The 13,359-nt window shown below is 36.5% G+C and overlaps 1 long non-coding RNA gene across 2 annotated transcripts; it reads left to right on the forward strand.

The window, feature by feature from the left end:
- The first annotated feature begins 586 nt into the window (after positions 1–586).
- Positions 587–4,299, forward strand: LOC148052294 (uncharacterized). 2 transcript variants are annotated; one of them, XR_015698879.1, is made up of 3 exons: positions 587–656; positions 1,448–1,568; positions 4,229–4,299. It is a non-coding gene; the product is annotated as an uncharacterized LOC148052294 (long non-coding RNA). The 2 variants fall into 2 exon arrangements; XR_015698880.1 differs by lacking the exon at positions 4,229–4,299 and adding an exon at positions 1,759–4,153.
- The last annotated feature ends 9,060 nt before the right edge of the window (positions 4,300–13,359 follow it).

Here is a 13,359-nt window from a genome sequence, read left to right on the forward strand (position 1 = left end):
ACTGTCACAATATTTGCACAATGTCAGCAACATGACCTTTCTTGTGAGAGTTAATGTAGTGCCTTGTGTGGAAGAAGTCACTGAAGTTTAAGCCACTGCAGAAGTAAATTTAAAATGATACTTCTACAAGTACTTTTCTGACTCACTTACCCACAGACATATGCACTGATATGCTGAAAATACTGTGATACCCATAATGATGAAGCGTCTCAGAAATGTCCCTAAAATATACTTAAAGAATGGTTGTGTAACAAAGCAGCTTCCAGTAAAAAATATACCACTCTAATACAAACCACATCTGAAAAGCCATGAATGACTCTGCGAAGAGCCGGAGTGTTACGTACCAAATGGGTACAATGTCCACCTGTATCATTTATTGCAAAATATTCGCATGCAGAGTGGCATGTTGCAATATAACAAAAATACAGCACCTGAAAGAAAAAAGGTTTTTGGTGAATAATGTCAAAGCCCTGAGTGCACTAATAGGTCTTAAGTGCCCTGACCAGCCTCACCTGAGGCCTTCTCAGAACAGGGATTCCATATAAACTCAGGCTGGGGCCTGTTCTTCTTTTGTTCCTGAGGGGCTGTGTGATGTCCCTGGCTGGACTGGGGGCTGGCCTGTGGCCCTGGTGTGCTTGGTTGTCACCAGCCTGTTGGTAAGACCTGCTGCTCTCACCTGCCTGCTTGTTTGCCCACTGCCGGTGCTGTGGGATGGCGCCATGTTGGTGAGGCTGCTGGCCTGTGTTGCAGCTCCTCTCAGCTCCCAGCTTGCTTTCCCTGAGGGAACAGCCCTGCTCTTGCTTCTCCCTCATGTATAAACAGTAATCTAGCATAGGTTGGTTTTTTTGTTTTGGTTTGGTTTTTTTAATGCATGTGGGGTACAGTATTTGGGGGTGTGTGAATTGATCCAATGTCCAAAGATTCCGGAAGCCATATGGTAAAAGTAATGGTTGCCTATTTTTAGCAAGCTACTTTTGCTACATGAAATGTAGAGGTAGCAACAGAGGTGATAGCAGCTTTCCATCAGGAAGCCAAGCCTATAAAAGGGGAGGCTTTACGTATCTTTTAGAAGGAGTAGAAAAATAATTTAGCATGGATCAGAAAAGATAGCAATATTTGCTATAAAGTTTAATGTAATTTATGCATGAGAAGTTTTACAGTTCCTTGTTGTGGACTATTAGGCACAAGAGAGTGTGCAAATGAGCAGATTAAAAAAGCAATTTTTGCCCTGCTTCTAAGGACAAAACTAACTTTTACTGGGAGGATGGGAGACCTAGTCAGTGACTCAGTACTACTTACATTTCCTTTACAAGATATTAAAAGGTTTTCTTATGCTATTTGTAGTATTAAAATAGTCTTATCTGATATATAATAAAGCTTATATTTGTTGAAGGATAGGTTACAATAAAGAAAGATAACTTTGATAAATGTAATTCTTATCTAATAGCCTCTCAGGGAAAAGAAGAAAAAGCTGAAAACTTATTTCAGTGCCACAGCTCAGATCTCAAATATGTGATTGCTATCTTGATTTCCACAGCTACTTGATCAAGCCAATTTCTCTGAAAAAGGTATGTTATTCTAGAAACTCAAAGTATTCTTGAGTGTTAAATGATAACAGGAGGAGGGCTATGGGTTATTTTGCCCAGAAACTTCCTATTCTGAGATACATCTGTGTGCATCTCATATTAGAAATCAGACTATTTCTTCTACTCCTCTGTTTATTAAAGCTTAAAGGATGTTGTGCCCATTCTTTCACAGGTGGAGCAAGAAAACTGCTTTTTTCTGTGTAAACAGACTTGGACAGATTGCAACAAGCTGTTGGTTATTGACTGTGAAATCTAAGCTTCAGATTGAAGGTGCCTTTAATTGCACATGAAAGAAGCTTTTTAGATTGGAAATATGCAAAGCAGATCATTTTGGTCAAATGGTGTATTAGACAATAACTGATGCTTTAATGTTCACTTCTCTGCCTTCAAATATTGATATCATATGAAAGTTGGCACACTATAGGAAATAGTGTTTCTTCAAAGTGTTTGTTAAAACAATATCCGTTTTTATGCAGGTTTTCTCTTGTTCTAATTCTGGCTTTGGTTTGGCAAATTTAGTCTAGTAAGCTTTTTTGCTCCTGATTTTAAGGCCTTAATAGAACATTTCTCTCTTCAGAAATGTAAAAATTGAAAGGATTTTGAAAGGCTTGGTTAAAGACAGTGTAAAAGTACTATGACGAAGTGATGAATTAAGTATCTTGATACAGTAATTAATGACAAAGAGTCTGCTTTGCTGATGTGACATTTTGTTGGGTGACTCATTCTGAAAGCCCTATATCTTTCTACCTAGAGCCTGCAGCATGTCCCTGGTTCCCCTGCAGACTGCCTGCACTGGGGAGTTCAGGAACTCCGTAGTATCCATCAGGCATATCCCTGTCTGGATTCTACTACCCCACTTCCAGTTCAGTCAGGCATCACAGTATGAATGTAGATTAAGATTTCATTGCTATTTCTTTGCCAAATGACACCTCACATATTTGCTTTTCAAAGCTTGTATCAGCAAGAAGTTATTATAATATGCTTGGTAACTTCTGCAGTGCTGACAGTAGCAACAATATTCTTCCCCCTAGCACCCCTCTCCCCCTCAAGAACTTAACATCTCTAATAGTTGTTTTTATACTGTTGTGATAGATGGAAATAGTTTTGTTTGCTCTCAGCTATCCTGCCAGGGCAGGAGGGGTAAAGTGTGGTAGGGGAAAGGCCCTGAGGTAGGTTTGAGGAAGACGGGTACAGGGGCTAGAAGGGGGGTTAGACTGGTGAGCTGCTGCTTTGAGCTAGGAGCTGCAGATCATGCAGGGGATAAGCAGCTGGGCAGGACTTTAAAGAACAGAAGGAACCACTTAGAGACCCAAGGGCACTTAGGTGGAGTTTGCTGCAGCTTGGTCAGTTAATCGAAACAAAGGCTGGAAGCAAGGAGCTACACTGTAAAGACAATGGCTGGAAAAGAGTTCCTTGTTAACACTCCTATTTCTATGCTGTCTTCCATACTTCATTAAATGTTTTTCTATTTAATAAGTTAATTATCCTAGACTATACAGAAATACAGTCAGCCTTTTAGATATTCAAAGCCTTTTGATCTTGGTTAGGTTGTTATAGGAGACCATTTTGGCAGATCCATTTGGGATTGGCCAAATTTGGTTCAATTATAGCTGCTGCTATCACAAAGGTTAAATCCTGACCCACCTGTCCTCCAATGCAAGAGTCAGGTTTCCTTCCAATAGATGCCCCATGTGCAAGCAAGGAGAGGACTGTGGCATGTGCCAGCAAGGCCACTGCTCTGGATGATCCAAGGCTTTGGACTGTGAGGTGCAGTGCTAAGCACATCTTTCCTGCAGTCAGGTGGTCACTGAGTGTATGGTCTGGATCAGCATAGCATGTTGCCCATGTAGCAACAATAGGTGCAGCTAAATGGATCAAAACCTGATACCTTTAAATTAGGTAAAGTCAACTCACTCAATAAGATATTAGCAACTATAAAGGCAGGTACAGGAGGAGCAACTGTGTATAAGTAATGTATGAGAGGACTGCATTTTGATTCCCTGTCAGCAGAGGTTCTAAATACTGAATTACCTGTTTATCTCTGATTGTTCTTTTAAGCTAATCAGATTTTTTTGCTGATTCTTTACTATCTCTGCTATGTAAAATTGACCATATACAAGGAATAAAAGCAAAGCAATACACTCTCACTAAGAAAGAAGCATGTCTAACTTCCCTATATTCTAAAACAAATAAAGCCTTTAATGTAGAAGAAGGGGAGAGTAGGTATCTGAAGCCTGGCCTTCACAATGTCTGAGGATGTGGTGTGTAAGAAATGTTACCTCAGTTAGTCTACTGCAGTGGTACGTTATGAATATCCATTGTTCTGATGGTCATTTCATCTGACATAAACAAAATGAGACAAAATGCCCTGAATGTTATACTGAATTCAGAAGAGCAAGAGGTCATTTACACAGGACAGATGTGTCTTCCTAATGATTTCTGTGCAGTGGAACATTTTACATGCAATGCTAACTTGTAGCTTGGGGATCTTTGGAGATGATCATTGTTCTTGTATAAAGCCTACTGAAATATTTGTATGTTCATAGGCCATGGTTTAAGAATCTGAAGCTTTCCGTTTGAATTTCCTTGACTTTGTGATATATATGTCATTCTGAATGCTATTTAAACACTTTTGTTTGCAGTATTTTCCTTCTTTCAAAGACTAGAGTACGTTCCTTTGCATGTCTTACCAAATGAAGGCAAAAGAACAAGGTAATTATGTTCAAAACTGTTTTCTTATGCTATTATAAACAGAAAAATTAAACAGTTTAATTCATTTGCATTCCTTGGCTTCCTTGCAATGACCTGTAGCAGTCAACAAAGCAAATTAAAGTGGAAAAGGATTGTACTTTTGTAAATATACTTGTAATGCAACCTTGCAGTCGGCTATTAAGAAAAAAATTTACAACCCAAATCTGGAGCAGCTGTTATCCAGTTAATATTTTACATTTAAAATTGTATAGATCTAAATGTTGTATGAAAGTATTACAAAAAGTTCTAATTTTTCCTCAGTTTTGGGGGAATTCTATGATCTGTTCATGAGGTAATGTTGAAAATCTGTACTTTTACCCTGAAACACAATATGGTAACATTTTAGGAAGGAAAAAGAGGGATTTTTCATAGGAACAAAACAAATGTAGGAAAGAGCTTTGTATTTTTACTTCCATGTAAGAGCTGTATAAACAGGTGAAAAATAAGGGAACAGAGGGCATAGTAGTTAGTGTTTTGTGAATTGGATGTACTTTTGGTGTGTGAAAAACATTTTATTTCACATTGCATTGTAGAAAACCACTGTACTCCATATTTCTCATGTTTTGTCTTCCTCCCAACAGTGCTCATTTTTATTCAAGCTAGTATGACCATTAATTGAACTTCAGTTGAAGAAAACATTTTTTGCAGATTCTGTTGTAGGTCTAAAGAACACTTCTATAAAGAAAGGTGGAAAAGTCAGAAAGTTTAACTAGTTTACAAGTTGTTCTAGTCCCTAGATGTTTGTATTGAGTTTTCATACATCACCCTGCTGTCTGAATGCAAGGTCTATGGGCCTTTAGGACTGAAGCTTTCCACTTCAACTTCCTTGATTTATTTTTGTGGTATTTGTCTCTTTCTGATTGTTACTGATGAATAATTCTTTTAACATATTTTGAGCTAGCAAGAAATGAGTTTAACCATGAATATCCTCTGCCCATTATAGTAAGGTTATATTGTGAAAGAGAAAGATGGTTCACTTTCTTCTGGCATCAGTCAGAACCTCTGCAGTTTAACAGTGTATGAGGACAAAAGATTGCCATCCACACTGGCCAGGAGAGCAGGTACTTTATTGTTAATCTGTCTTTCAGGCTTCTCTAGCAGATTCTTTTAATCTCTGCAACATTTTGGAAGGGTACAATATTCTAAAACTAAAACTCCTGTAATATTTTCATTTTCAGAATAAGAGTACCATCACTTATCACAAAACAACCCCAAAATGATTCCAAGTTTCTATTATTTGGTTACTCAGAGTACTTTCTTTTTCTGAATACAGAATATATGTAACAACAAGAAACTTTGTAGACTTTTTCCATTTTCTAAAGCAATAAAAACCCTGGCCCATGAAATATACTGACTTCTATAGTCACAGATTGCAACCACAGCTTGACAAATTAAGCTAAAAAGTTTGGTTTCTAGAATTCATTCTGGGGCTAATATAATCAAATTAATATAAAATATTTGGAAAGTATTTATTTGGCAAGAAAGAATAGATATGACTTTCCTCCCCATGTAAATGAAAATGTCAGTCCCAGTTAATCCTTACCTTCTGTCTTGAATTGATACTTACTGCTGCAAAGTATCACTGTTCTCTACTGTACACTGTTTAAATGATTGGACTAGAAATAAATTACTAGATACCTACATTCTGTGTTTCTTCAAGTTTCTAGACACTTTTTTAAAGTGTCTGTATGCACAGACTTAATGAAAATTTTGTTAAAGTGTTGAGAAGTTTGCCAGTGATAACAAAGAGCTGATGATAGGGAATATATTGTTCAGAATAGCAAACAGAAGTGATGTTTATCATCTAGATTCTTAAAAAAGAAGGAATAACCTGCAGCTAGAGGCTCTTTTCAACATGACAGCAGGTAGCCAGCCATAAAGTCAAGTTATTAAGCAGAGAGCATGGTACCCTATAAGAACACTTCTTATGAATTAGGGAGAGAAAAATCCTACCTCCCAGCAATCACAAAGAAAAAAATACAATAGAGGGAAGAGTTCAGAGCTTCTTAGAGGAAGAATACGGGTGAGTGGATAAGTACTGTTTACTACCCAGCACATGATGGAAGGTATAATAGCTGGGGCAGGCTGATTGGGTTAGGAAGAATTTGGGAAAGAGTTCTTAAGCGGTTGAGTCTGTGCCAGTTATAATTTTAAGGCAAACCCAAAAGCGTCACAGGAGTCAGTCGAGTCACAATTTATCTTTCTATGAATTGGTACAATTAATGGCTGTTGTCATGGAGCAAAGGAGGGTCTTCAATACTTATTCCCTTTCTAACTTCTTAGCACTTGATTTACTTAATTCTGCTGGGGTCAAGATTTGACCCAAGGAAAGTTTTAATCATTCCTGGAAAAAGGTATACCACTACTAATTTATTTTTCATACTGTTTTGAAAAGAATGTTTTCTTACAAGCAAGTGAAATGGTTTACAATCTGAATCAAAGTTGATAAGATATTTGTAGTTTCAGTTGGATTAAATATTTTAGGCTAGTTACCTAAGGATCTTCATCTTTTGACCTTTTCCACTTCTCCCACCTTCTTTCCTTCTTACTTGAACTTTGGGCCACTTCTAATTAAATCTGACAAGAACTGAAAATACTTCTTAGCTGTTATAAGTTTCACAAAAATAAATGTCTGAGGAGACAGATGGGAGAAACCTCCAGTACAGGAAAAGCTGTGAGTTTAACCACAATGCAAGAAAATGCATTGAGGAGATGGCATATGATAGCCATATGATATATCAGGCTTCAAGACTTACACTGCTTATATAGCATTCTAGCTAAACTACTTGTAATTTAGCAGAAATGTGAGTGGCTGATAATGTACAAAAGGAAAAGCCTAGATCAGGCTCCTCTAGCATAAACACTAAATGAGCCATGTGGGCAGTGATGAATACTTCAGTAAAAGATTACATTTTGAAATGATACCTTCTTTAGAGGACACTCACTGTGTCCCAGTATGAGTGTCCAGTCACATTTGTGCAAGCAACTTTGCTTTTCATACTGTTTTTTCTTACTTCTTTTCCAGATTGACCATAGTAGGTATCAAGGTCTCCTTGGTAAGAGTCCACAAAAGATGTCAAATGAGAAATACATTCTCCCTACCTTCCTTCACCATGTGGTTTTTATAATCTCTTCAAGGAGAAGTTTTCCTTCAGGAAGGACAATACCAACTGCAAAAAACCCCACACCCCTTTCTCTTCTACTTAAAATGAAAACAAACATGCAATAAAGTGCCTTGGGAGGACCACATGCAACTAAACAATATCTGTATTTTGACTGGATTAGCTAGCTTATTTCATTGGCTGAAAAATTTTGGGCAAAGTGAATTTAGACATTTCTGAATCCATTCTAATATAGCTAGCAGATCTGTTTTCTTATTGAAATTCTATCATTTCCTTCTACAGAAGAATTATCAAAGACAGCTGCCCTTTATTTTTTCATGTTATATGTATGAATATTTTCAAGAGACAAAAGGAAAAGTGACTAATTCTGTAAGAAAAATCTGCCCTAGGAAAGATATTTATTTTTCTCTATGGTTAGTTGTACTTCTTTCATTCCCTCCGCTCATGATCTGGGTGTTGTTTAAATGGTATCTTGATGTACTCTGATACTCCCAAAAAATTTCAGGATTCCTTTTGGAATTACAACATGATACTCCAAAAAATCTCAGGATTCCTTTTGGAACTACAACACAATGGCAGTTTGAGCGATGCTCTCAAATTCCCCTAGTATTTTCCCCCTGGGCTCTTGCTTGGGATTATAGCTGTCAAGAAAATAACCTGGAGAGCAGGGAGGAGTATGGGTTTTGTTTGTTTCAGGTTTAAAGAAAATATATCTTGCCATCTCTCCCAGCTATAGTTCACATGACTCATTTCAAAACCTAAAAAATTAATCCCATCTCTATTTGTTTCAAGATATACAGAACCAAGTTCAGAAATCTGGGCAGGGATCATGCTCATACCCAGAAAGAATTGTCTGTATTTAGTTCAGTTTTTCACTGAAGCAGAGCTATTCCATCCCCGTTCTACAGTAACCTTTACTTTTCAGAGTCCAGTATAACAACATATGCCAAGCAATGAGGGGGGGGGGGGGGGAATCCAAACCACAACTTGATATATCAGGGAATATTAGATAGGGTACAGAATATGAATATTTTCCTTGGAATTTATTAAGAAAAGTCAATACATTGTTGTCTTTTCCAGCAGTGTCCTTCAAAGAAGAGGTTGTTTCTTGTTTGCTTTCTTTTCCTCTTTTGTTGGATGTAGGCTTTCTCTTTCTACTGGGTCGGAGATTTGAACAAGTCTAATGCTTGTTCCAGAAGGGACAGGTCCATAATATCTGAGGAAAGAAGCATTTTACTGCCTCCAAATCTTGTTTGCAACAGCAGGATACAGTATTACAAGCAACAGTTCCAACCATGAATAACAATTTAGATTACTGCATGATGGCACAATATGCATTAATAGATAACTGTTTACAATTTGCTAAATGAGTAGAATCAGTCCACATGTTGAACTACCATACCCAGTCTTTTCTCCAGTGTGTAAAGAAGATTATTTTTTTACCATTAAGAACTTGGTGATGTAGAAAAATCACATTATCCAGACACCAGTTACTTATTGTTGTATCATGCCTGATTGATGGGTTTTACTTTACTGTCATCAGATTAGGTATGAGGTGAGATAAATTTAAGAAGCATGGGAACTCTCTTGTTTTGGTGTCATGTGCCTACTAAGGCTACCCTTGAGAGGCTAATGAGGTTAATTCACAGCAAGGTGCACAGTAGCTTAGTAATTATCTTAAAAGGCTTGCTACCTTTCTGCTATGAATTTGTAATGAAGGTATTCTGCCAACTCCCAGAGACAGGTAAACAACTTGTATACAAACTGATTAGCAGTTGGGAGATGGTACCTGCTAGAATAAACAGATAAATGAGTTTTGTTTCCATGTAGTAATCAAGTTAATGACAGCCATTTTGTATGCAGGATTTTCACTTCTTTGACACTGTGTAGACTGCTTGCTTCAGTTGTCTTGCCTAGACAAAAAGCAAGCAAGCTATTACCCAGAGCAAGTGTCATTCTTCAGGCTTTCAGTAGATTACCAACATGATATGGAATATGAACCTTTCCTGGTAAAGGCTCACCAAACAAGTCAGAAAAGGCTGTGAAGTGTATCTGCAGGCAGGTTCACTGAGCAGATAATCCAATTTGCTTATCTTCTGCTTTCTTTGTGCCACCCCATTATCCTGCTGAACTTCTTGAGAATTCATCTGTACTTCACTGTACTTAGTTTCTCTGAGGACTTCCTATAGCAGAAGCAGAAGTGCTGTAACAACTGACAGTGACTTAAAAATAAACTACATGGGCTTGAAAAGGAGTTCGGGTAAGAGGAGTCAGTGTTTTAACTCCCAATAACATTTGCTGTGTGCGTTTTGGAAGTGACTTGCAATAGGACTTTGACTTTTTGGAGTTCAGTTGTTTGATAGGCAGTTACCGGTCTAAGAAATGATTAGAAATGATCACACTAGCTGGGCCTCATCACAGTAAGTTTAATGTGGGATATATTTTTCTATTGTAAAAATAGTCTGCAATTCTGCATTTCAGAAATATATTCAATCTTTTAACAGTGTATATTGGAATGTGTAAACTTTCTCCCTCATTCCCTATGTCTTGATCTCTGGAAGTTGTGCTAATACTGCAACTGGTGAACATAATTTAAGCAGTAGGAAAAAAATATTTTAAGACTAGGACACTAAGAAGTGAATCATTCAAATGATAAAATATTAAGACATACATTTTGCAGCCTGTGCAACAATGATCTGAAATTAACACACAGCCTTCTATTTGCATGAAATTTAGGGAAAATAAGACTTCCTTTAAGAAATGCATAATAGTGAATGCATTTTGTATGCAAATTTACAGCATGTGTCTCAAGTTGTGTGGCTTTAATCAGTTTCACAGTGTTGGAAGTATCATTCAAATTAGAGTTTATATGTGGTGCAGTTGGCTTTCAAGGAATATGCAGTCAATTCTGCAATCATGCAATGAAAAGGGCCATGACCTCATCCATGCTTTGGTCTGCTTTGGTCCTTCTGATGTATTTTAAGATGTTTTTGCACTCTGAGGTGAAGTAGTAGATTCTAATGCCATTAAGTGCACCGACCTTCTCCTGTTGTCAAGTTGGAGAGGAGACACCTTTTTCTGCAGCCATTTTTTCCCTAGGGCCTCCCTTAAGGCAAGTTTTTACCTGGTTTCCATTTTGTAACATAGGAAAACAATGTATTGTATATCTTTTGACACTGAGGACATTCAAGTATAATCATGTAAGAAAGGTGCATTTTAAAGTTATAGGATCTTTAGTTATAGAATATAACCAAATGATCAGCTGAGTTGTACAAATATTGTATTAATATTTCTTTATAATTAGATTTTTTTTTCACAATTCTGCTTTAACAGAAAATGGTTGAACCCCTATGCAAATGGTCCATACACAAAACTTTCTGATTTTTTTTATTCAAGTTTATTTTTAATCAGCTCTTAAAGTTATTTTTAAATAGTGTGGTTTATACTCTTTACCTCATATAGGACTGGGAAGGGGAGGGTTGTTTTGTTTTCAGTCTGCAAACACATCTAGAATGAGGAATAAAGTTAAATCGGTGTCCTTCTAACAAATACTCCTTTTAGGATTCAGTGCTGCTGCCAACAAAATTAAGGGCCAAAGTTCTTTTGCATTAACCTAATCTTCCAGTATTTGAACTGTGAATAATGCACACAATTTTCTGATTGCTATTGATTATTTTTTAAATGCTGAGGAAAAACTTTTCTATTAGCATATATTGATCACCAGGTTTTATAAAAAGGTAAAATTCATAATTTTATTCCACCAATGTCTTGGCTTTTTTAAATTATTAGGAATTTCACTAGACTTTTTTTAGCTCTAATCCTAAATCAAATGCAAAAGGTGCAGAGCAACTTGCATTTGGGCAGTCACATACATGTTGAGAGAGAATTGCCAGATGTTTCTAGCACACCCTTCTCTAATCTGTAGTGTTTTCAATACATTCAGTTGAAGATTCAAAGACCTTTATTCCTCACTGTGCTCACATTTTATTGTCCTAAGGATTCTTCTCTTGCTTTCTGTTACCCCACAATTGAATACTGCTCTGAATGACAGCCTCATTATCTAAAGTTTATTGCAGGACACAAAATCAAACTCGGAGTTATAATGGGAATACATGCTCAGCAACACATTTTGCCCTAGTTAGTAACAAATGCTAAGATAATGTGATAGAATAGTACTAGCCAATTCCCTGTGTTAGCTGTAGCCTTAAATCAGATTTGGTCTTAAGGGTCAGATTCCTGTAGCAGTTAACTTTCCTCTTAGAAGTAATTAGTATTACACAGCCCATTCAGTTAAAAACCCACTGCAACTGAGTCTATCAACTTTCAAACACTTCATTTTAAATATATGAAAGCTGTATTTTTTTCTACCAAATGGATGTTACTACTTCCTTTCCTATGAATTATGTGCTATGAATTAAAAAAAAGGAAAATGATGCCATCTTGCCTTTTTTGCCTGATCAGGAGTATCTTTGCACAGAAGATTATCAAACACCTTGCTATTTCTGTTGTTTTAATGCAAGCCAAGTTATATAGGGGAAAAAATAAAACAATGATAATCTATTTTGAGAAAATAATTTAGAGAATTCTATCTTATTTTCTTTTCTAAATGTACACTCTACACTCCAAGGAGGAAAAACATATTTTTTCAGACTCATGTTTCTAACAGAAGTCTGAGGTTTTTTGTTTGGTTGGTTTTTTTAGTAGAATGCTCCCATTGCTGTTCATATCAGATGTTCCTTCAACAGAGCTGGCTGGAAGACTATATTTGTTTGATACAACAAGCTAGTTTGAAAAGGTCTTATCCATCCATGGGGATCAATACAGGCTACTTATTTCTTTCCAGATGTTTTTATTAACATTTCCTAACCAAGGACATCAAAGTACCTCTAACTTAAACTGCTGCCTGTGGTTGTCTTTATTCTGGAATTTTTACTTTTTTCTAACAAAAATATTTTTGCAGCAAACTATATCTCCTCTTTCCGAAAACAGCTGTTTAAACTTGTGATTCTGTGCACTCTGTTTTGCTATACTTTGGTTAAATGTTAAAAGTTTCTTTTGGAAATGAATGCACAAACCTAAGCAGTATTTTTGACTGCTATTGATGTTGACTTTCTTCAAACCTGAATCTTTTAAGCCACTCTTTCTCATGTTCTGTTTTCCCCATTATTATTTTTATAATGCTTTTTTCTCTTTGTTGTATAAGAAAAATAAACAGGCAGCAGAACCTCTCTGTTCTGCTGCTCATATGCTGAACACATACAGTCTTTATGCATTACGACTGGGACATAAAATCCAGCTGGTGTTGATTTCAATAAGGAGACATTAATCAACCATCCTTCCTCTTTAATAAAATTGCAAAAGAATGCTCCCAATTGTATTGATACTGAAGATGTCTCCAAAACAATGAAACTGTAATAAGGTGGCAAAAATAGCTGTGCCTTTATGAATGCATTTTTTAAATGCATAAACTTTTAGCAATTGAATGTTCTTTGGCATTGTGTAGCATAGCAAGATTCATGATGGAGACAGATGCAGTGATATGTGATGCATGCTGATAAAAAGCTCTCATAAAAGTACATAGAAGATTAAGCTTCACATACACTAGTATAATTATTTCCTTGTGAAAATCATACTAACCTATAATGTTTCTTCTCTTTTGCTCTCCTTTTTTCATTATTTTGTAAGGTCACAATTCCAAAAACTCAGACTAGATAAAGTATGAGAAGCAACTGTTGGAAACAATAATGAAATAGCAGGTACATGCTAAGTGATCTTTTAGGTCTTTTCAGTATCTGATTCCAGAACCTAGCTTACAATAACAATGATAAACTACTATGTTTGGGTACAGCATAAAAAGCAAGATTAGTACAAGGAAAACTACCAAGAACAGGCATATCGCT

Source organism: Nipponia nippon, unplaced genomic scaffold (genome assembly GCF_047370975.1).
Source record: "Nipponia nippon isolate SJK-2023a ecotype South Korea unplaced genomic scaffold, ASM4737097v1 scaffold_5, whole genome shotgun sequence".
Taxonomy (NCBI): domain Eukaryota; kingdom Metazoa; phylum Chordata; class Aves; order Pelecaniformes; family Threskiornithidae; genus Nipponia; species Nipponia nippon.